Below are 24275 nucleotides of genomic sequence, written 5' to 3' on the forward strand. Positions count from 1 at the left end.
TCTATTACTGAAATGGTAGTTTAGGGGGTGAGTACAGAATAAATGTTAAAGCAAAACCAAGAATTGGAATAGAAGGAAGTGTTTAAATTAGACTTATGAATGACTATTATATAAAACTCTTTGATACATAGGAGAGCAGAAACAGTTATCCTGGGGATAGTGGATGGTATTATACAAGCATTCAATTATTTCTGCCTGAAGTGTCCCTGGATGGCAGGATGACAGGAAATAGCATGGTAAATCTTAAAATTGGATCAATGAAGAGGGTAGAAAAAAATATGATCACAAAAAACAAGAAAACTATGTTTTTATGGGGGTCCTCACTGACTAGAAGATAATAGACTTGATATAGCAGGTACAATGTAGGAGCCAGAATAGACCCCAAAGTGAGCTGCCTTTGGTTGAATATCTAGGATAGAATGTTAGCCCTACCAGAAGGATGAACTTCCACTGCCAACCAGGACCAATGGTATGCTTCTGAAAGCAACATACATCCTAGGAGAGTTTCAGTGTTGGGCACAGATATCCTGACTGATATACAACAGAAGTTCTGGGGGAGAAGGGGCAGCTAGAATTTAGTTTGTCAATGGCACAGTCACTGCAACCAGAAGAACTCTAGTAGACATAGAACAGCTTTCCCACTGTGGCCCTATCAGTATATATGTATGTATTTATGTATGTGTGGATATATGCATGTTTGCATGTGTGTGTATTCCCCTTTCCTTTGGATGGCATGAAGTTAGTCTTTGGTGTTGCAAGTTATGCCTGTGACTGTAATAATTTTTTCTCAGTCCTAATTCTATTGGACTTGCCTGAAGCTTTTGACTCTTCCATCCACCATTTTCCTTCTAGATAATCTCTTTTCTTGCTTCTAAATTGTGACTTTCTCTTGGTTTTCCCTTCTGCTCTTCAGACAGTTCCTCTCTAATGGATAACTATTCTTCTGCCTCCTCTTAAATGGGTTTGTGCATTCAGGTTCTCTTTCTAGCTTTCTAGATACTCTCTCTAAAGTCTGAACAATTCCTTTGCATTTAATTATCTTATGCTAACTTCTCATATGTAAGCTATATAAATATTTATATCCAGATAGGGAGAAAAATTAAAAGGCTCATAAGTTGCTAGGCCTAGAGGAAAGATAGAACTTAGTTAATGTATTCCATACGGAATTGACTGACTGTCTTCAATATACCTTAGGTTTTTCATGGAAAAACTCACCTTTCATGTGATGGGAAAACTGAATTCTCCTGGAAGATTCTTATTGGTCTTTCCCCTCTATGTAGAGTATTGGTCTATCAGTTACAATTTCTATTTTCCAAATAACTTTGAATTAGAACTAGATCTTAGCTAATCTTGAAGTCTAATTCTTACTCTTTTCCTTCCCCTGCTTAAAGTCTCCAGGGAATTTCAGAATCTGATATCTTTATAAAGGGTGACATAAGCTGATCCTAAACTATTTTGACAATATTTTTTCATGACAGATAAAGATTAGTTTCCATGTATTGTCTCATGTTAATATTTTTGTGTTCACTGTTTCACTGTGTGTACTTTCACTTTTATCTCATTGTTTGGCTTGTACTTTTGGGGGGAGGGGGAGACAGTGAAAAAATTAAAGCACTAACAGAAAAGAAGAGGAACACCATAAAGGCAGCAAAGGACATAGATTTAGGAGAGATTCAATCCTGCTTTTAACACTATCATAAGAAAAAGATCACTAGGAGTCAAAAGATTTTTTCTATCTATAACTCTCTTCTACTCTGGCAGCCTATCCACTGACCCACTTAGATGGTTTTTTAGGTGAACAAACTCTGTTGGATAGTCAGAAAGACTGTTGTGTGGTTGAAGACTGGCTAAAGAGGAGCTAGACCACTCACTAAGGTGTTCTGGACCCATGGCATACAACAAGGAGGAGATTTGGCAGAGAGTCCTCCTAGATCTATCAGTAACAGCTCCAGAAGAAAACAGATCTCATCATTGGTAATGTTCACTACCACTCAATACATATGCTCTGAGCAAGTGTGTCCCCTTGTCTTTATATTCCATATATATTCTTAGGCATCTTTATACTTCAGCCTGAAGCAATGTTTTTGTAAACCCACTATCTTAGTGGAGTTAAATGCAAGTAGAAATGGTGACTAGTTATCTCTACATAATGATGTCTGTAAGTTAATTTTAAAATAACTTATCTAAATTTTAGTATATTTTAATTGATTTACTTAAATAGTTCCCTGCTTCAAGCTGTTCTCAGGAGTTCTGTGGGCTGAATGCAGCCTGAGAGTCAGGTTTTTGATATATCTATCTACAATGCTTCTTTGATTGACTTTAATTTAAACTAAGTACATCATTTTGATGAGTAGTAAAAGTAAACACAATAATGATGGTGGAGTCAAGAGCTATCATTAACAAAATAGCATGAATCACAAAATACCTTAGAGTATGGATTGACTTTCTGGGAGACTATGAGTAAACTTGTCTATGTGGGTATAAATGTAAATTTTCAGATATATTTTTATATATATATATATATATATATATATATATATATGTATGTGTGTAACTGCCATTTTGTCATTTGCATGTCATTTCTGAAGAAAACATGTATTAGATTATTTGTTAATATGTAAATAAAATTTTATTAGGTATTTACTTTATTTATTACTTTATTTACTTTACAGGCGCTCTGATGAACATTGAAGACACAAAGGTAGCAAAAGATAGTACTTTCAACTCATTTCTAAAATATATAGAGAACTGAGTCAAATTTTCAAAAAAAACAAGACATTCCCCAATTGGCAAATGGTCAGAGGATATACAAAGGCAATTTTTTTTTCACATATATATGTTTATTTATATGTACTAAGTTTAACAAAGAAGTAACAAGATTCTATTATTTATGTTCCTATGTGTGCATTTAAGTTTTATTGACACTTTCTCCATACCAATTGCTATGAAGTCAATTTAATATTTTCCTCATCCCTTACTATGTAATACATATATATACTTATATGTAAAACCAAACAAAACAAATTAATACATTAGTCATGTCTGAGAAAACAAATAAGATTCTATGTTGTTATTGTTTAGTTTTTTCAGTTGTGTCCTACTCTTTATAATTCCATTTGGGATTTTCTTGTCAAAGATACTAAAGTGGTTTAGGGTATTATTTTTTTCGTCTTTAAGGAGAAGGAACCAGTTATTTACAGGTTAAAAGTAATTTGTCCAAAGACTCAGAGGTAGCAAGGAACAGAGCTAGTATTTTATCCCAACTGGGTTTTCTAACTTCAGGTATGAATGTCTTTACATCATATTGATGTTCCTCCTTGTGTTGTATTATGGTTGCTTCATGGTGTTGTGATGCTTAGCTGAGTGAAAGAGTTCCTCTATCCTCCAATAGTAACTTGGTCTATTCAAATAGATTTAACTTAGAAATATTCAGAACTTGGAGAGGATGTCACCGAGGAGCTCTTTACTGTGTTTCCCATACATAATGTCTTCATCTCTTAAGAATGGATGTGGCCAATGTTTACATGAAATTGTATTTCAAAGATACAAATTACTGCAAAAAAGCATGCTTTTTCTGTGTTATCTTCTGTTTACACTGAGTCACGTCTCTTGATGTATTTTAAAAAATGATGAAGAGTTCACATCATTCACCATCCATTGCTGATTTTAAACACACTACATTTAATGACTCCTTCCAGCCCAATGGATAAATAAACAGTACATAAAAAAAGATTATAGAGGGAATATGAAATGTTACCTATGCATCAACCTAAGAGGTCAGGGTTCTCTGTAACTAATATGGCATAGAGAATAGAGAGGAATTTTGAGTATGGAGATGGGTTAGATAACAAAATGTAATTAGAAAAAAAGGATATTTTTTTAAAAAAATATTTCCCACAATTATGTGCAAAACCAATTTTAACACTGTTAAAATTTTTTGACTTCCAAATTCTCTCCCTCTCTCTCTTTTTCCCCCTCCTTGAGAGATTAAGCAATCTGATATAGGTTATAAATGTGCAGTCATGCAAAACACATTTTCCATATTAGTCATTTTGTGGAAGAAAACTCAAACCACACTTCCTGCCCCCCAAGAAAGTAAAAAAGCAATATACTTCAGTCTGTATTCAGTCTTGAACAATTCTTTCTCTGGAGGTGCATGGGAGTTTTTATCATGAGTCCTTTGACAATGTCTTGGATCACTGCAGTGGTTCTTCATACAATATTGCTGTTCTATTGTTTTATGTATAATGTTCTCCTGGTTCTGCTTACTTTACTTCATAATAATTCATATAGGTCTTTCCAGGTGTTTCTGAAATCATCTTGCTCATCATTTCTTACAGTACAATAATATTCTATCACAATTCCACTTAGTTACCACAAAAATGCTGCAAGAAATATTCTTTTATAAAATAGGTCTTTTTCTCTTCTTTTGGATCTCTTTGGATTATAGTTCTTGAAGTGGTATTGCTAAGTCAATAGATATACAAATTTTATAACTCTTTTGGCATAGTTCCAAATTGTTCTCCAGAATAGTTGGTTCAAGTCTCTATTCCATCAACAATGCATTAGTTTCTTAATTTTCTCATATCCTCTCCAGCAGTTTTCTTTTCTGTCATCAATCTAATAGATGTGGTTTGGTACTTCAGAGTTATTTTAATTTGTATTTCTACGCTCAGTAGTGATTTAGAGCATTTTTTCATGACTATAGATAGCTTTGATGTCTTCATCTAAAAACTGCCTATTCATTGGTAAATGACTTATGTTCTTATAAATTTGACTCAGTTCTTTATATATTTGAGAAATAAGACCTTATCAAAGATACTTGCTGTAATTCTACCTCTGTTCCCCCAGTTTACTCACATTAATAAAAGAGTAAAAAGAATACCTAATTAAGCCCATGTTAGAAAAAGAAATTGAACAAGTAATCAATGATCTCTCTAAAGAAAAATTATTAGGGCCAGCTGGATTTCACAAATGAAATCTACCAAACATTTAAAGATTAATCAACTCTAAAACTATATAAACTACTTGGAAAAATAGGTGAAGGAGTTGTTCCAAATTCTTTTTATGACACAGATATGATGCTGGTACCCAAACCTGTATCTTTCTGTCATGCAGCAACACTAGTAAAATGTTAGTCTTGAAAAGGGGCCTTTGTTTACATGTGATGTTTTGGGTCAGTGAGAAAGCTTGGCTATTTCAGGAAAATGATCCAGTTTCCTCTCCTTTTAGACTTGAGGTTTATCTCACTGTCCATCTGTGTTGTCCATCTCAGATGTACCTACTATTATAGGATGCCTTAAAATGGAGATGGTGTCAAACTCATAGAGTTGTTTCTCTTGGGCCTCTCTTGGGTTCTCAATAAATGCTTATTGAATTGTTGAATTTAATTATGAGGATCAAGTGAAATGATATTTGAAAAGGAGATCTGCAAACTGGCACAGCAGCCCGAGTTAGCTCTCACTTGGCCTGGTCCGAGGATCCCCGCCCAAGACCCAAGCTGCCTTTTGAATCTCCCGGGCCCCATTCCTTTGCCCTTTGCCCTTTGGTAATTTATGGATGAGAAAATTAAAGCGTTCCATAGTCATATGAAAAATTGCTTCAAATCATTACTTATTAGAGAAATGCAAATTAAAGCATCTCTGCATCACCTTGCAGACGGGCCAGTAAGACCAGAAAGGACAATGATCAATGTTGAAAGGGATGTGGGAAATCTGGGACACTAATACATTGTTGGTGGAGCTGTGAACTCATCCAACCTTTCTGGAGAGCAATTTGGAATTATGCCCAAAAGGCAACAAAAATGTGCATGCTCTTTGATCCGGCAATACCACTACAGGATCTATACCCTGAAGAGATGATGAAAAAGGGTAAAAACATCACTTGTACAAAAATATTCATAGCAGCCCTGTTTGTGGTGGCAAAGAATTTGAAATTAAGTGAATGTCCTTCAATTGGGGAATGGCTTAACAAACTGTGGTATATGTTATGCCATGGAACACTATTGTTCTATTGGAAACCAGGAGGAATGAGAATTTAGAAAAACTTGGAGGGATTTGCATGAACTGATGCTGAGTGAGATGAACAGAACCAGAAAAACATTGTAAACCCTAACAGCAACATGGGGGTGATGGACACGCTCATTCCATCAGTGCAACAACTTAGCTCCACTTTAGCCAGTCTTCAACCACACAACAATCTTTCTGACTATCCAACAGAGTTTGTTCACCTAAAAAAATCATCTAGGTAGGGCAGTGGATATGCTGCCAGAGTAGAAGAAAGTGATAGATAGGAAAAAACCCTCTGACTCTGATCTTTTCCTTGTGATAGTGTTAAAGGCAGGATTGAACTTAGATCTGCCCTAAAGCCATGTTGCTTTGGGCTATCTGTGATGAAGAATACCTTCTGTATCCACAGAAAGCATCATGGGGTTTGCACAAAGATCAAAGACTTTTAATTAAAAAAAAATCCTTTATCTTATTATGTAATTTTGCTATCTTATACTTTAACGTCTCAGCCCAGGGATTGCCAAGGACAACTTGAAAGATCAACAGGAAAACTGTCACATTAGAATGAGCATGAAGCAGCAGCAGCCCAGGAGGCTGGACTTAACCGAGGAGGTGCTGTGCTAAATCACCAGTCTCAGTTTCTCCTCTGAAATCAGTTGGGTTCATTGGCCAGATATGGATCAGAACGACTGTAGATGGCCCTGGATGCCACTCTTCTCAAGCTAAGATCTTTCCCCGTCATAGTTAAGAGTAAGGCAATGCCCATTCAGTGATTAAGTCTGGGTAAGAGAGAGATGTGATGAAAAGGTTAAGAAAGCTTTGAAAGGCTAATTACATGAGATTGTTAATTGATTAATCAACAAGCATTTATGAAGTTCTACTGCATGCCAGCACTCCTATATTAAAAACAGGTAGGTAACCAGAAGACGGGGGGGGGGGGGGGGGGGGGGGAGAGAGAGAGAGAGAGAGAGAGAGAGAGAGAGAGAGAGAGAGAGAGAGATCTGTAGACCGATGGGCTACAGCAGCAGACTTCTTGAAAGAAGTAGGACTTGACCTGGATATCAAGGTGGTAGGAGAACCTTCTACACTGTTCAGGTAGAGGAAAAGAAAGGTCCTCTTTTCTGCAGCTGAGTAGGTTTGCCTTAATGTTTTTATTCTGTTGATTCTTGTCTTTGAATTCTAAATGAATGACTGGGAAGTTTTAACTTTTTAATGATTGACTTTTTCTTTTAGGTTTTTTTATTTTTTTGCAAGACAAACGGGGTTAAGTGGCTTGCCCAAGGCCACACAGCTAGGTAATTATTAAGTGTTTGAGGCTGGATTTGAACCCAGGTACTCCTGACTCCAGGGCTGGTGCTTTATCCACTACGCCACCTAGCCGCCCAATGATTGACTTTTGATACTCAAATTGAAGATTCAAAATATTTAGCTCTTAAGTTTTAAGTGCACAGATACCTTACTGCTAAAGCAGACCAAGTGTGAGAAGCCCAGTAGGAGAGATAGGATCATAATTATCACACCACCATTTCCAAGAACTGTCTCCCCTATAAACTGAAAATTGTTGCTTTTTCCAATTCTTCTCTTCTTCCTGATCCAGGTAACCTGAATATCAATTTCCAGGGAGTGAGTATAGTCTTGTAGAGGACATGGATCACCCCTGATCTCTCTGTATAACTAAGAAGTAACCTTTCAGTAATGACTTGTTAAGGTATGGAGCATCTAGGTGACACTGGTTAGAGAACCAAGCCTTAAGTAAGGAAGACTCATCTTCCTGAGTTCAAATCTGACCTCAGACACTTACTATCTATGTTAGGTAACTTTGTTTTCCTCAAGTCCTCATCTGTAAAATGAACTGGAAAAAAAATGACAAACTACTCAAGTTATCTTTGACCAAAAACCCCTTCAAATCACAAATGGAGCAAAGACTTGGGAATGACTGAACAGATTCAAAAACAAAAAGATATTTGTTGGAACCAAATTCTTTTTCATCCTTGCTATTGTATATGTGGTCTGATCAACTTCTTGCGACATGGCATTCTTTTTTTTTTAAAAAAGAACTTCTACCCTTGCTTCTGACTCAGCACAGACTCCAGGGAATTGTTCTAAATTCATTGTGTAATCATTCTCTTCCTGGAATATTTTCTTTGTGCTGAGATACAACACTAGATCAAAGTCTAAACCACTTCATGTCATCTCTTCCTTTCTCCAATGGTTCCCAGTCCCCAAATCTTTTTCCCCTTTCCTCAGCTGAAACCACAGCTGAAATCTCCATTAGCTCCATTCTCCCAGAACTTCAATTTCTCCTCTTCAATTCCTTCCCTCACTTTCTGGAGTCCTCCTGAACATTCTTTTGCCTCCAGCAAACTGTCCTCCTGGCCCAGAAGTGCTTTCTCTCCAGTATCAGGGAACAGTTGACTGAACTCCACTCCTCCCATCTTTATAGATAGAAAAAAGAAAACATAGGTGGGACCCTCTCCCTATCACAGCCCTAAGTCATATCCCATTCCTTCTAAAGTCAAAGGTTGGCAATCAATTAACTAGCATTTATAAGTACATATCACAGACCAAGCATTGCACTAGATGCTGAGGATACAAACATAACAATGAAATAGGGCCTGCCCTGAAGGTTACATTCTTTGGAGGAAAACTTACTTGAAAATACAAAATAAAAAAAAAATACAAAATCTATTCTTAATGAATATAAGGTAATTTGGTGTAAGACAAGTTGGGAGGGAGGGAGGGAAAAAGGGAGGGAGAGAGAGAGGAAGGGAAGGAGTGTAAAGAGGGAGTGAAGGGGGAGTGCACAAGTGGGAAGCCAAAGCCCCAGCCCTCAGGCTGACTCTTACCTTTTAAGTCACCGATTCGAGAGATCTGACGGGCCAACCAGATGGGAACGACCTCCTCCTCGGGAGCATGGTAGGCAGATTCGGCTATCTCCAGCTCCTCTTCGGTCAGGGGCTCCGAGTATCCATGGACATTCTCAGCCATAGTGACCCCGTCTGTTGTCCTGCCTCAGACTAAACCGACTAGAGGAAAGAGAAAGAGAAAGTCTTTAGGATCCGGGCTGGCCAACTTCCTTCTATACCACACCTAATAGAACTTGGAGCCTATGAGGAACTAATGATTTCTCAAAGCACTGATCAAAAGGGAGGGAGGGGGAGCCTATTTGGGCTTCAGCCCTGACTTCCTTTTCTTATTTGTTTTTGTTTGATTTTTTTTGGGGGGGCCTGTTAACTATTACTGGCCTGAACTGCTCCTACACCTAGTCAGAGGAGCCGGGGTCCCTGGGATTGGGACTGGGGAGTGGAGCCTGAACCCCTCCCCTAACCCAGATATTTGCATCTTCCTTTCTTCTAGCCCAATCTCCGGTACTGACTATATTACCTTAGGTATGCCATTAGCTTTCAGTGGCTTCAATTTCCTCATCCTGTAAAACAGGTCCGGAGAAAGACCAAAAGGTCTCTGAAGCCCCCGCCTTTTCATAAATAATATTTGTAAAGCAAGGTGCTTAATAACTGCTTCCCCCCACCCCCCACCATATTCCTTTTCTTTTTAGTTTAGCATTAGCAATCAAAGATCCGTTAGTGCCTTCCCTTAAAAAAACAAACAAACAAACCCAAAACAAAACAACTTTGCCAATAGCAGGAGCTGGAGGACCAATCCCTAGCCACACAGCACAGAATGCTACCTCACCTCCGAAGCTTCAGACTTGCAGAAAGTGGGCTAGTTGGTGAATTACCCCACGTTTTGAAGCCTACCCTTAAGGAGGTCTCTCACTGAAGTTCTCCTACCTGTCTCCCCTCCCATCTCAATGAGAAACTGGTAAACTGCTTCACTCTTCCCCTGCATCCCTCACCCTACCCCGATTCTGTTTTCAGCTTTTCTGGAATGGAATTAGGAGGACTTCAGGGAATTCCTGCCTTATTCTGCTATATTGGTATTATTAATGCCTAATCAAGAAACATGGATTCAACAAGGCAAAAGAAAGCACAATTATCACAGTCTCTCCATCATCTGAGTCACATTCTCCTAGCTATGAACACAGGCTCTGTGCGGAAGAATAGGTAAAAATTTACAGATGCCTTGCAGTAGGGAAACCCTTTTGTCTGCCCCCATTTCCCAACTCTGGATGCAACTCCTGCAGTCTAGGACCCAAGTAGATTCACTTTTGCTGGATGGGGCTACTATTCTTCTGCATCCCTCCACTCTCCTGCAGGGAAGAGCCACTTCTTGGCTCTTCGTGAGCACTGGAGATAATGTTAAATTATTTTAGTGAAAGAAGAGACTGTAAGCCTGGAGTCTCAAGAAATTGTTCACGTCTGTTCAGACTGAGCTCTAAGCAAGCATTAGTTTTCTTTTCTTTCTTTTTTTTTAATACTTTATTTGCTTTTTTAACTTCATGCAATGGTAGTATTTACCAATCATTATTTTTTTTTTCCGCAAGGTTTTTAGTTTTACATTTTTTCCTTCCCCCATGACAGAAAGCAATCTAAAATAGGCTCTACATTTATAAGCATGTGTGAATCCTAAAATTATAAGAACCTCAAAAACATAAGGTTAAAACAAACATAACAGAAAAATATAGATTAGACATGAAGTTTTATTCCCTGGGATTAATCAAGAAAAACCTGGAGGTAATGGAGACTATCTCATGATAGTCACAAAGAAACTGGAAAAGTGAGCAAACTCTTATACCATTTGGGAAATGAAAAATCCTTAACATCCTTAGTGGCCTGTGCGTAGAAATTTGCACAATATCTCTAACCAAAACTGATCTTACAAAGATTCTCATTTTTGTATCTCTTCCTGAATTTTGTATCTCTTCTCTTGTCTTTTCCTGGGAGGATGGTCTCTTTACATTCTGAGCATTGTTCTCTTAGATTTTGTGATACACAGTAGGGACATCTAATTTCTAACTAATGAGGCAAGGTGACCTGATATGAAGCCTAGTATTCTCTAAAGGAAATTAATCTATCACAATATATTTATGAGAAATTATTATGCTTTCACACATGCTGAACATATTCATATTGATCATATTGTAAAAGAAGAGTCAAATTCAAATAAAAGAAAACATTTGAGAGATAAAAATAACATAATTCATAAGACAACTTTTAAAATTTGAAGATAATAAGCATTAGTCTTTAAATTCCACAGTTCTTTCTTTGGATATGGATAGTATTTTCTATCACAAGTCTTTTAAAATTGTCTTTGATTATTGTTCTGCTGAAATGAACAAGTCCATCAAAGCTGATGGTTGCTGTTAATGTGTATAATGTTCTTTTGCTCCTGTTCATTTCACTCAGCATCAGTTCATTCAAGTCTTTTCAGACTTTTCTAAAAATCCTATCCCTCATGTTTTCTTACTGAACAATAGTGTTCCATCACATACATATACCACAATTTATTTGTTCAATCATTCCCCAATTGATGGACATCCCACTATTTACAATTTTTTGGCACTACAAAAGAACTGCTATGAATATTTTAGTTTTGTGGGATTTTTACCCTTTTCCATGATCTCTTCAGGATACAGATCAAGTAATGGTATTGCTGGATGACAGGATATGTTCATTAAAAATGCCCTTTGTGCATAATTGCAAATTGCTCTCCAGAGACATTGGATCAGTTTACAGCTCCATCAACAATGCATTAGTGTTGTAGTTTTCTCACATTCCTCCAATTGATCATTTTCCTTTCAAGTCATATTGTCCAATTTGATAGATATGAGGTTATACTCATATGACTATAGATAGCTTTGATTTCTTCATCTGAGAATTGCCTTTCCACTTCCTTTGGCCATTTATCAATGAAAGAATGACTTTTTTAAAAAAAAATTTGACTCATTTCTCTATGTATTTTAAAATCGAGTCCTTCAACAGAAACTCTAGTTGTAAAAATTGTTTCCCAACTTATTACATTCCTTTTAATCTTGGTTGCAGTGGTTTTGTTTGTGCAAAACTTTTCAATTTAAGGTAATCAAGATTATCCAGGTTGTTTTTTTTTTACAATCTTATCTATCTTCTCCTTGGTGATAAACTGCTCCCCTTTCCATAGATCTGACAGGTAAGCGCTTCTTTGTTCTCCTAATTGTAATAGTACCTTTTATGTCTAAATACTGTATCCATTTTGACATTATCTTGGTATAGGATGTGAGGTATTGATCTATGTCTAGTGTCTGCCATACCATATTCCAATTTTCCCAGCAGTTTTTATTAAAAAGTGAATTTTTATCCCAGAAACTGGAATCTTTGAATTTCTCAAACAATAGATTACTACAGTCATTTACTACCATGTCTTGCATCTTTTCTGTTCTACTGATTCACCACTCTGTTTCTTAACCAGTACCAGACAGTTTTTTTATAATCTAATTTCAAATTTGTTATGACTAGGTCACCTTCCTTTGTATTTTTTTTCATTAATTCCCTTGCTATTCTTCACCTTTTGTTCCTCCATATGAATTCGGTTAGTAATTTTTCTAGCTCACTTTGGAAGTTTAATTCTTGTAGCACTGAATAGGTAATTTATTTTAGTAGATTTGTCATTTTTGTTATAATAGCTTGGTCTACCCATGAACAACTGACAATTATCAAGTTATTTAGATGTGATTTTATTGTGTGAAAACTATAAAACACTTCATACAAATAAAATCAGATCTAAATAATTGGACACTTAATAACTCAGACACTTAATAATTACCTAGCTGTGTGACTTTGGGCAAGTCACTTAACCCCATTGACTTAAATTAAAGATTTAAAAAAAATAAATATAAATAAAAAATAAATTTAAAATTTATTTTAAAAAATTATAGACAATTATATGTTGCCTATCTGTGGTTGAATTGAAAGTTTGGTTCTTTTATTTTTTTTTCACATTGGGATAGGGGAGAGTCATTTCAAACCAGGAAACTATTAAATGTCTGAGATCATATTTGAATTCAGGTCCTCCTGACTCCAGGGCCAGTGCTTGGTCCATTGCATCACCTAGGTCTCCTAATAGTCCTTAATTAACAAAAATTCATTACCATGATTTCCTACCTAAGTCCATATAGCAGTCATATGAAAGTGAGCTGGGAAATAAGATATTTCATCCAGCTTTGCCTTCAGTGAATCCTTTTCTTCTAAGACTCAACTTTCTCAGTTTCAAAACTGTGTTTCTCCCAGCTACTTTTCTCAGAAAGTCTGTCTTTTTTTTTCCTGCTAATAAATATTTAAATAAATAATATATTTTATATAATCCCCCCAGTGGAAAATTTACAGTCCCTAAATATCATCTGAGAAAAAAATCAGTATAGCTGGGGATATGCAAATGATATAACTAATATCTCAAATATGTTATGTGATCAATATATTTTAGAGTGTTTCCATTAAGTTAAAGTTTTCATTATTTTTAACTATAGACAAACACAATTATACAGACAAAAGCAACCAAAGATATAAAAATAGTTCTTACTTCACTGGGGTGTTTTGAGGATCAAATGAGATCTAGAATAATGATACATATTATAGAAACACCAATAGCTTATGATATGTTTTCTTTGTCAATATGTATAAGCATCAAAAAGCCCCATTTCAGTAAAAGGAATGAATGGTACATACTAGAGAGCCAAAGGTAATTGCTTACAAGTTCATACTGTGTTTGCCATTAAAGAATTGTGTTTGGCTGGATGAATGATGATCTCTCCTAGGCTTCTGGTGCATCATATCTGAGTCTAATTCCTGGCTATTCTGATACTCATAGGCTAACTGTCTACATTTCAAATAGTTGATTATTAATATCCTATGATAACTCTGAGTTTGTAGATGTCTCAGGCTGACTGTCAAAAACTCCACCGGGTGCATACTGTTTCATCTGTGTATTCTTAGTCTGGAGCAAGAAGACGAATTCAAATCCAGCCTCCCTCAGATATTTACAAGTGGCCTTACCTTAGGCAACTCACTTAACTGTTGTTTACCTCAGTTTTCTCAAATGTAAAATGGGGGCCATGGAAGAGAAAATCGCACCCCATTATAAAACCTTTGTTCTAAAAATCTCCAATAAAAAGGGGTCACAAAGAGTCCGTAATGACTAAACAACATAACAACAGTTCTAGAAGCTCATGTGCTTTTCCTTTTTAGACTCTTCAAGTGACATTATTATTATTATTATTAATATCCTAGAGGTGACTGAAAATTTCACTGTAAGACATAGTAAGAAATTAGAAAATTACCATTACCAAAGTATTATGGGAAAAATATTTCAAGTCTATGGCAACAGTCAGAATTCACTCTGATCAAAGTAAAGACATGGAAAGAAAATTAGTCAATCAGATGTTGACTTTAGTAGAAATCAAGAAAGAATGAATCTTTATCCTGCTCGAGGAAATCACCTGAACATTTCAGCCCTGATGTACTAGATATGTGAAAAAGCTTTTAAATTTGAGCAGAAGTCAACATGGATAATTTTTAAAGCATGTATTCAATGCTACATGCAGTGATGCCATGTCTTACCCTTGTGAATGGTCACAGAAGAATCATCCTTGTCTATTAACTTGTGTTTTGGAATTGAAGATACTGAGGAAGATAGTGATCAGGCATCTTATTTAAGGGATAGACAGAGTCCTGAAAAAGAACCTTGGTAATATATAAGAATAGCAGCCCACTACACCCCAACATGCCATAGAGCTAGATGCCAGTTTGAAGAAGACTATCAGAAAATGGCCAAGATTTGCAAAGACATTGTACTGGCAACATCTATTATTCGCTGTTGTAGTGGTAAAAATCACTCTAATTTGTCAGGTAGATCCAACTGGTCTCTCAGTATCACACTTTTCCTGCCTTCAGATCATATAAAGCAGATATAGAATGTGCCTGGATTGAGGGTCATATAAAGCAGATATAAGAATGTGCCTGGATTGAGGGTCATTTGGGATAGGGAGAGAAATCCTGAGTTTGAGATTAGCACCCTGAGACAAGAAGAAGGGCAGGGGGAGGAGGGAAGTGGGGATATTTTTTGGAAACATTATCATGGCAACAGATTACAGGAATTAGAGAACTCAGGAAGAACCAAGTGAGAATGGAATAAGAAATTTTCTACCCGCAACCCCAAGGTCCTAGTCCACTTTATTTTTCTAGTGGGAACCATTTCTACTCTCATAACCCCAAATTCCCAATATCTGTCACCTGCAAATGTTCTCTGGATTTCTCTCATCCCTGGCACAAAGCACACTGTCTTTAACTTCAGAGGAACAGACTCTGGGAAATGAAAATTCAAGCTTTGATTCCTGGATGCAAGAGGGAGGTCTACAGCCCCATCTTCATTATATTTTTCTTTGTGCTATATTTTAGATTAAGAAATGTGGAGAGGATTGAAAACTTTTGTTCTCTGCAAAATGAGGAAATAGACTGGAAATTTATCTTTGAGACCCTGGAAGAAAAGTCTTACTAGGAATGTGATTTTCAGCAAGTGCTTTCCACTATATCAGGTCAGAATGCTAAGGCTTTTATAGGCATCCTCAACTTTAGATACAATATGAATAAATTATTTTATTTTGCAAGGAAATGGGGTTAAGTTACTTGCCCTAGGTCACACATCTAAATAATTATTAAGTGTCTGAGGTTGTATTTGAACTCAGGTCCTCCTGATTCCAAGGCCAGTGCTCTATCCATTGTGCCACCTAGCTACCATAAGAAATTATTTTAAAAGCAGAAATACAAGAATGGAGAATATGGAAGTCACACTATGGCTAGCCAAAGTCCACAATGGGAGGTATTTGGGAGTCAATTCATGTCTAGTGCCCAGTTCGAGAAGACAATCTTCTCTTTAAGGAGCCTGTTTGTCTTTTATTAAGAGTATGAGAATTTGGTGCTAAAAAGAGTCTTGCAACTCATCTAGTACACCATGAATTATTGGAAAGTATATTGGATTTAAGAGACAAATGGGCCTTGGATTTGACTTCTTCTTCTGATTCATACTGGCTCTGTGACTGTGAAAAATTTAATAAACCACTCCTAGACTTATTTTCAACATTCATGGAATAGTTAAGTTGGTAGGATTGTTATGATGAGAAATGCATATAAAGCTCTTTGTAAACCTCAGTGGACTATATATGTCAACCAATATTATGGTCTATTTTAGGAAACTGAGGTCTATAGTTATGAAGCCATTGCTTAAGATTTTACATCTAGTTATTTCCAGGAGTAAGATTCAAACCCAAGTCTCTCTTTATTCCCTGCTTTTCCTGCTATGAAAATTCTCTGAAATTTCTTCCAGACTCAGGCATCCCTTATCCATCTTGATTTCTCATATAACCCCAGTTCTTCAACCTCTCACTCAGTAGTCTGATGGGCCCTTTATGAATTAATGATGGGGAAGTGAAATTGAATATTAAGAAATATTGCCTGTCTTTATCAATCTTGATTAGGTAAGAGAGAGAAGGAACAACCAGAATCACCACTTGAACTCTTAAGAACTTTACAAATGACTGTAAGGTATGGGAGACACTGACTCAGAACCACTCAGAATAGAAAGTGCTGAACTCCATGCCAAGACAAAAGACAAAATTAAAATAGGTCAAAGGAAATGTGAGACACAATTTTATAGTAAACACCCCAACTTTTCACCTGTTTGTGCATGACTTCAGAAGGTAGAGCCTTCTGAGCTCATATTGGTCTGATCAGCCACAGTCTTGATACCATTTTGTTCTTCTTCAGTAGGACAGGAACCAACCATATTCATATCCTCTAAGTACAATCTTTTCACCTATATTCAATCCTTTATTTATCCTAAGAGAAACACAGTTCTCAAGAGTTACCCTCCCTTGTAGGGCTGTATACAATCTCATGTTTTTGACTAGCATGTTGTTTGTGTTTTTTCCCTTTCTATTTATGCTTTTATGAATCTCTTGAGACTAATGATTGAAGATTGATTTCTCTGTGCAGTTCTGGACTTTTCCAATTCTATTTCATTGAACATACATCTTTTCCCCTGACACAATATGCCGAATTTTGAAGGGTAGTAAATTCTTGGTTATAATTCAAGGTCCCTTGCCATCCAAAATACAGCATTTCAGGTTCTCTGGTCCTTCAGTATTGAAGCTGATAATTCCTATGAAAGTCTGAAAGTACTACTTTTGTACTTAAATTGCTTCTTTTTTTTTTGCTACCTGTAGTACTTTCTCCTTTATTTGTGAATTCTGGAATTTGGCTGTGATAGACCTTGGAGTTTTAATCTTGAGGTCTCTTTCAGGAGGAGTTCTGTATATTCTTTCAGTGGCTGTTTTGTCTTCTTGATTTATCAGATTTAGACAATTTTCCCTAAAAATTTCCTGAAAGATATTTTCAGGCTCTTTATTTGATCTAGACTTTCCAATAGACCATTAATTTGTAAATTATCTCTTCTGAATCTATTTTCTGGATTATTTGTTTTTCCTAAAAGGCACTTTACATTTTCTTCAATTATTTTCAATCATTTACTTTGATGGAATCTTGGTATCTCATAGATTCATTTGTTTCTATTTGTCCAATTCTAATTTTTAGAGTTTTATTTTCCTCAATTAGTTTTTGTGTTTCCTTTTCTAGGTGGTTAATTTACTTTTTGCTAAGTTGCATTCCCTTTCCAGTTGATTGATTTGAGTTTTGGATGAGTTGTATTCCTTTTCCAATTGGTCAATTTTATTTTTTTTTGAAAAGTTTCATCCTTTTTCCAATTGGTTATTTTTACTTTTTTTTTAGGGTTTTTTTTTTTTTACAAGGCAATGGGGTTAAGTGGCTTGCCCAGGGCCACACAGCTAGGTAATTATTAAGTGTCTGAGGCCGCATTTGAACCCAGGTACTACTGACTCCAGGGCTGGTGCTCTATTCACTGTGCCACCTAGCCACTCCCCATTTTTTACTTTTAAAGGACTTGATCTCTTTTGTCAATTTTTCACAATTTTTTGTATGGCTCTCATTTCTTTTTTTTTTTCCATTTTTCTTCTTCCTTTCTTCTTTGGTTTTTAAGTTCATTTTAAGCTCTTCTATGACCTTTTAGATTTGAATCCAATTCATAGACTCCTTTAAGACTTCCCTTGTAGGTAATTTTTCACTGCTTTCTTCTTCTGAAGTAGCATATTCATCACTTCTATCTATGTGGTTGCTTTCTATGGTTAGCACTCTTTTTAATTTTTTTTTGCTCATTTTGATTATTTGAGCTCTGCTCTCTGGGGAATAAGGAGTAAAGACCCAAGCTTTTTGCACTGGGGCTGGGGTCTGATCTCTGGCTTATTGTTGGCCAAGATGTCTATGCAGAGGTTTGGTTCTTCCTTTATGTTCAGGCTCTTCCTATGTAGTGGTTTGTTCCCAACCCAGTCCTATCTTTTGCCCCAGTATTTCCCAGGGTTCAGCCTTTATTTGGGGTAGGGACCCTCCCTGTTGGCTTGCTACCTAGCTGCTGGGACCTTTGCTGTTGTCGAGCTGGCAGGATCTGAATTGCAATGTGGCTAAAAAACTCATGCTGGCTTTCTGGCTCCACCTAGCCAGGCTTTACTTCCTCCTTTCCCCATGAAGAGGCAGTCTTTCACTGACCATCTTTCACAATGCCTGAAGTTGAAAATTTGTTTCAATCTCATCTTTTGTTTCTGGGATCTGTATCTTTAAAGTCTGTGTAGGGCTTCATTTAATGATGTGTAGAGAAAAGCCCCCATAGCATGCTAGCTTCATATTGTTATCTCAGTTTTTCCTGGAAGTTTTGACTACTAGTCAAAACAAGAGATCTTAACGAAGGATTCATGGAGACATTTCAATTGATCATGAACATAAGTGGGAAAAATTACAACTCTGTTTCCACTTAATTGCCTTTTGTAAACTTGTGAATTTTATGTCTGTAAAAACATAATTCTGAGAATAGATACATAGGCTTTATCAGAATGCCAGAAGTCTCTGATGCACAAAAGGGGGAAAGAACCCATGTATGAGGAGATGTCTGAGGCATGAACAAACCTCTAGGATGGGTGATGCAGCCCTAGATATTCTTCCAGGACTGAAGTTTGCTTAGTTTCCAATGAAATAGTGTAATAATTCCAAAAGGGATTTCCTGTAATTGCTTCGGGAATTTTGAATGTTAGAGTTTTTTATAAGTGGTTCACATTAGAGATGTTGCTATCAAGAATTCTGAGAGGGAATTTGGTGTAATGGAAAAACTTGTCTTAACCTCATACTTTCCCACCTTGAGTTGGGGGCTCCCAATCCAGTTACTTAGATCCTATATCATGGACAGGGCACTTAACTTTTCTTCTGGTCAAATGACTCACAACCAAGTGCTGGTGTTACAATTATATTTAAGAAGTCATGAAATGAGGATGAGGGTTATTAGGGATAGAAATCATTCTTCCCGAACAAAATGAAGTACATTTGGAGTGGAAGGGTCCTCTAACTGAAGGCAACTTCTGATTTCAAGGTTCCTCCTAGCTTTGACATTCTGAATTTTTAGAGGTCTTTTTTTCTTCCTCTGACAGATAATGATGTTTGACAAATAAAGGTATATGCCTGGGTCTCCTATCTCCTAATCTACTTTTCTGGATATTATTGGGGATACTGAGAAGCAGTAAGTCTAAGCACCTGTGTTCAAATCCAAATTGTGTCATTTACTTAATAGTCTTAGGCAAATGCCTCTACCCTTCCCTGCCTTTTCTGCCTAGGTCTTTGAAAGTAAGGAGTTAGATAGTAAGGTCATTTTCAGCTCTCAGTTTATGAATCTGAATATAAGATGGATGCATCAAAACCTCTCCAGTTAAGTGCTTGGGGAATTTAAGGATTCTTGGGACAACTTCTATACTATGGAATTTCAAGTTATTTTGGATCACAAGGGGCTCTATTTCTGTTTCCAGTAGCATTGTTTCACCTCTCTCTTATTCCTTGAATCCTGTTCTAACCCATTAAGAGAACAAAAACTGCCCAACATAACTTGAAAACCCTGGGGAACAAAGACAAGGAAAAGACTACAGTGTCCTTATTAACACAAGCTACATGTTTTATGGAAAAAGTATGCTTCATGCAAAGGGAGACTGAAGTGGCAATGGGATCGTGATTAACATAAGAATTAACAGATTAACAGATTAACATCATTAACATCATTTGGGTCATATTTTTCTTTATGAAGGGAAGAACTCTTCACATTCCATTCCATGCATTCTCAGACACAGGGATTTTCTTAGGCTTTTGTAAGAACCTATCTATATCTTTGTAAACAGGTGCTGATCAGTACTAGCTCAGACCCGAAAGGATATATGGGCATTATTTCTATAGGTAATGTAAAGGAAAAACCAAGGATGGGGATGGGGAGATAGCTTTCCCCAAATCACTAGGGGGGTTAGATTTATTTTGAGAGCTAGAAGAGCTGAAGACTGAAGATATGACCTGAAGGAAGAAAAGGATGTGTGGGCTTCTTGGCTGCCAGGCTGTTGAAGGAGACCACTTTGTCTGCACCTCCAGTACCCCTCCCTGCCTTCTCTTCACTTCACAGGCTTATTCCATTCCCCACTGATTCTGGGTCAGTATTTAATGACACTGTTAGATTGACCTAACCTTTTCAGAATGTGGGAGTGTAACCTCAGTAGTACAAATTTCTATTTCTCTTATAACATTCCTGCCCAATAGCTATCCAATTTCTGCTTTCGGTCCTTCAGTGATAGAAAATACACTGTTCTCCAGAGGCAGCAGATTACCATTGCAGAAATCTCTACATATTGAGGGAGAGTAGAAGGAAGGGGGAAAGCAGAGGAATGAGAGTCTTTCAAGTGTAAAGTATCAGATGACTGAAAAAGTGGGGAGCAAGTTATAAAGAAATTTGAAAGTTAATCAGAGGATTTTATATTTATTCTTGGAGGTAATGGGGAATTATTTGAGTTAATTGACTAAGGGATGATATGGGCAGACCTCAACTTTAAGAAACAGGGGTTCTAAATCTTGGCTCTCTGTAATTTACAAAATACATAATTTATTTCCTGATTATTAGTTCCCTTTGTAATTCTATGTTTTTGTTTTATTCCTTTATAACCATAGCACACAGCTGGCACACAGCTGATACTTAATGAATGTTTCTTGACCAACTGACCACAATGCTAAAGAAGTCCAGGACCCCCTCCCCCAAAGTGACCATAACAGCATACAGAGAAATTAAGTAGGGCAGCATGAGAAAATAGAAAATGGTCTGGATTTGAATTCATTAAAATTATTGCTCTGAAAATTTTAATCTTTGTGACTTTCAGTAATTCTCTCACTCTTTGAGTTTTGGTTTCCTCATGTATAAAATCAAGCTGCTACAATATTTGTACCCTCCACCTGCTCATGGGATTTAGGACTGGAAAGGACTTGAGATAACATCTAGAAATCTTTCTCATTCTAGAGATGGAAAAGGGAAGTTAAAGATTTGCTAGTAGATCTGTTTCCCCTCCCCCATTCAGTGTTCTTGGGCTATTCCAAAGAAAATAGTAAAGATAATTCTTTAGTAATCTAAGAGTTTGCTAGAAATATTAACCTCTATTATTATGAATTATTATATTTAGATAGCAAAATTAATAGTAATAAGTATTAATATTAATCTATAATTAGATATAGCATTAAAAATCAGACCCATTTGATCCTTTTAGGCCTTTTCATTCTGTTAATTTCCTTTATATCAAGCATATTTCTTCTTGTTTTTTGCAAGGCAGTGGGGTTAAGCGATTTGTCCAAGGTTACACAGCTAGGTGATTAAGTATCTGAGGCCAGAGTTGAATCTAGGTCCCCAGGGCTGATGTTCTATCCACTGTGCCACCTAACTGCCTCATGCACATTTCATAAAAATATGACTTTTATTCTCATTCACTTCCTTATATCAAACACTCAACTTGATTATACATCCAGATGTTGCTTCATCCAGTCTTTCTCTTAGGCATCTGCTTTTATCTTCCCTGAGTCTCCTCCCCTCCTCCTCATTCCAACTAAACTATAGCTAAAGCTTTTCTACTAAAAATGTTTTCAGGATGATTTATCACCTATTACTAGTAGATCAATTTCCAAATCCCATTCATAAACAGGATTCTCAATAGATTCCTCATAACATTTGATAAAACTAATGAAATTAGCTGTTCTTCTCAGGTAAATGAGGTATATGAATGTGAAAGTAGAATATTCACAGTATGTTGTTTAGTACTCTGCCAGGAAAGATAACAGAGATCAGAACAGGAACTGGGTTTCTCAGAACATTTAAGTCTGATAGTGAGAGGTCATTGGAAAACATGTTTACTTTGGTATTTAGTTCTGCCTCTGACCAATGTCTCAATTTTTGTGACTTAGGAATCAGCCTCCCAGGCAAGGGTAGAGAGAGAGGAAGAAATGGAATGTAGAGTAGAAAGAGTAAAATTGAAATGGGGAATCAACATCCAGTTTATGTGAAAAGAGACATTTTCTCTGATGAACTTTAACATTTTTCCCAAACAGAAATTATATGCCAAAGATAAAGCCATTTCAGCTTACTTCATGGTCTAGGAAACCAAGAATTAAAAAAAAAAAGATTAAAAAAAATCAGAAACTGACACAAACTCACCCTGAGCTCACTCAGCACTCCTCCACTTCCCACATTTTTGGAAGCACAATTACTCTAATAGATGTAACAAAGGCTCACACTAAAACTTATCCTAGCACCCTGTTTCACTATCCCTTTATCCAGTTTGTTCTTCCCTTTACAACCATTTTAGCTTTAGTCTTTCAGGTACAAAAATCTTCCAAAGGAAGCAACTTGAAAGTACCAATTTTGCAAAATTCTGCCATATGAGTCAGGCCCAGTAAGTGTGGGCTATAAGAATTTTGAATGCCCCATTCTAGCTGTGTGTGGGCAATGAAGAAAGCACAGATCTCCTCATGCTCCATGTTATTTATGTAGTACTATAATCCCATAATAGTAGAAATCATGAGAGCAACAATGATCAACATTCATATAATGATTTAAAGAACATTTAAGTATATTTTACTTGTTTTAGGATTCCTTGAGAGTAATATGCTACAGTTTTTGTTAATAATAATAATAATTATGATTTACAGATTATAATATATAATTATATCATATAATATTAATCATTCAATTTGTAGAACTTACCAAACCTCATATCATGCCCTGAATATAGGACTACTCAATTTTTTTGTTTTGTTTTTGCAAGGGAATGGGGTTAAATGACTTATCCAAGGTTATCCAGTTAGTAACTATCAAGTTTCTGAGGCCAATTTGAACTCAGGTCCTCCTGACTCCAGGACCTGTGCTCTTCCATTGTTCTATCTAGCTGCCCCTTACTCAATTTAGGAAAAAAATAGAATGATCTTTATCCAGATAAATGTACTTGACCTTCACCTCATATGACAACTTATTTCTCCCTTCTACCTCTGTCTTTATGTCCCAAATCTAGTCACTAAGGCAAATTTCAATCTCTAGTTGCTGGGAATGTTGTCTGCTTTTTTGAATTCTTCCTTGATCAGTGATTTTCAGCTTCTCCTTCCTGATCTTCGGGCCTGTATGTTCTGTTTCCTGAATGTTGTCACTTCCTGATCCATGCTCTTAGTGGATCTAGCTGTCTCTATGTATTTCTTCAGTTGCTGCCCCATATCTTCATTCCATTAATCTAAGTAGTCCTGGACTGTCCCCATTTCACTTAGTCTATCAAGGCATTTCCCATTCTTCCCTCTGACTTAAAGTTCTTCTATCTCGGCATCTTGTTGATACAGCTGAGTTTAATCTGAAAAATATGGAAAGAAAAAACCTATTCCAAAGGAATCATGAGAATCCTTCTCAAAAGAACCTTGGAAAAGGCCTAGGGATAAGAAGAAAGACTCATCCTACTATAAAATCCCTGCCCACCTCAAAAGGATTAACTTTCCTATTTGGCTTAAAAGACAGAACTAGATTCTCCAAGTCTATGTGCTAGTGAAAAAAAAATGAAGGAGATAGCACAGATATTAGAGAGAATTGGGTGCTGCCTAGGAACTGACCATGATCAGTTAGTGAACAACCTTTTATTGCCATGTATCTGGCACTTTACTAATTGCTGAGAATGCAAAGAAGGACAAAAATAAACAAGCAAAAACCCAAACATTCCCTGCCTTCAAAGAGCTCACATTCTAATGGGGAAGTATCTAGGTGGAATATAGATATATTAGGGCAGCAAGGTGTTTCAGTGGATAGAGCACTCCTTTGAGTTAGGAAGACCTGAGTTCAGTAGTTTCAGACACTTGACATTGTGTGACCTTGGGCAAATCATTGAACGCTGATTGTCTCAAATCC

At 36.6% G+C, this 24275-nt stretch overlaps 1 protein-coding gene across 1 annotated transcript in view; it reads right to left on the minus strand.

Moving 5' to 3' along the window:
• Positions 1–24275, minus strand: part of LOC141508601 (NACHT, LRR and PYD domains-containing protein 1a-like) — a 275129-nt gene that overhangs the window by 95716 nt on the left and 155138 nt on the right.

The sequence above is a fragment of the Macrotis lagotis genome, chromosome 1 (genome assembly GCF_037893015.1).
Source record: "Macrotis lagotis isolate mMagLag1 chromosome 1, bilby.v1.9.chrom.fasta, whole genome shotgun sequence".
Classification (NCBI taxonomy): Eukaryota; Metazoa; Chordata; class Mammalia; order Peramelemorphia; family Peramelidae; genus Macrotis; species Macrotis lagotis.